The sequence below is a fragment of the Corvus brachyrhynchos genome, unplaced genomic scaffold, assembly GCF_000691975.1.
Source record: "Corvus brachyrhynchos isolate BGI_N302 unplaced genomic scaffold, ASM69197v1 scaffold139, whole genome shotgun sequence".
Lineage (NCBI taxonomy): Eukaryota > Metazoa > Chordata > Aves > Passeriformes > Corvidae > Corvus > Corvus brachyrhynchos.
Window position 1 is genome coordinate 1,107,297 of NW_008246062.1, and position 1,185 is coordinate 1,108,481.

Below are 1,185 nucleotides of genomic sequence, written 5' to 3' on the forward strand. Positions count from 1 at the left end.
TTTTTAATTATTAAACAAAATCATATTTTTTTTTGCAACTCACGTTTGTAATTAATTCCTAAGCAGACGGTGTCTCAGCAGAGCAAGGAGGGCTGAACCAGGTGTCCTCAGGGAGGCAGATACTCAACACCTACAATTAACCTTGTGTGCACTCCCATCCCATCCCCAGAGACCAGCAAGACATCTAAGGACAAACCTCTCTGAGGATGCATTCAACCCTACCATGGCAGGAATACTTACTTTGGCTGTATAAAGCTTGGCTTCAGTCCAGGGCTGCCAAATCTCTACAGTCATACCATCTTTGATGGGTTTCTCTAAATACAGGTTCACTCTTCCTTGCCTGGCTTCTCCCCAGGGCTTGCAGCCCAGCAGGGTCTGGAGGCCAGTTCACACTACCCTTTCTGAAGTTCAGCTACTGCAGCAGGTCTGTCTCCATCTCTGTGGTGGGAACATGCTCTGGAGAGGCCACTGATGGTTGGTTTGAGGTCCCAGGAAGGACAGGGAAAGGAAGCATCAGGTGGGCTGAAAACACACGCTGGAGTTTGTAACAAACTCCCTAATTTCTCAGTTCCTCCAGGGCGTGAGAGTATTTGTGGCCACCCATTTGTACTCTTTTGCAATGGTGGGTGGTAATTACAGTCACTTCTCTGTCCTGGGGGGTGCTGAAATCTCATCTGGAAAATCACAGCTGTTCACTGAGGAAGGAGGCTGATCTGGCACAGTGCCCACCAAGGTTGCACCAAGCAGGATGGGGGCTGCCTCACTGCCTCCAAGGCAGCCCCTCACCCCCAAATCTCACTGCTGGGCCACCACACCTTCAGCCCACCCAGCTAAGCAGGCAGGGCTCAGGAACACAAATACTGCACTGGAAACTGCCTCTAATCCCTCTGCACCATGCCTATACCTCTGTGCTCACCGGGGGGGTCTCTGATGATAAAGATGCTCCGCTTGCAGCCAGGAGAACTGTTTGAGCACCAGCAGGATCAGCAGCTGATTTATGCAGAAATTACTGTTCAAACCCACTGCTGTGCATGCTAGCCAGGACACAGCAGGACTATGCTGACCTCCCCCCTTACACCCACCAAAACCTTTATGTTTTTAAGAAGGTGCAACAGCCAGAGACACCCAAAATACCTTCACACAGCTTCCCAGAGGGGCAAGAGAAAAAACGACAACACAAATTCC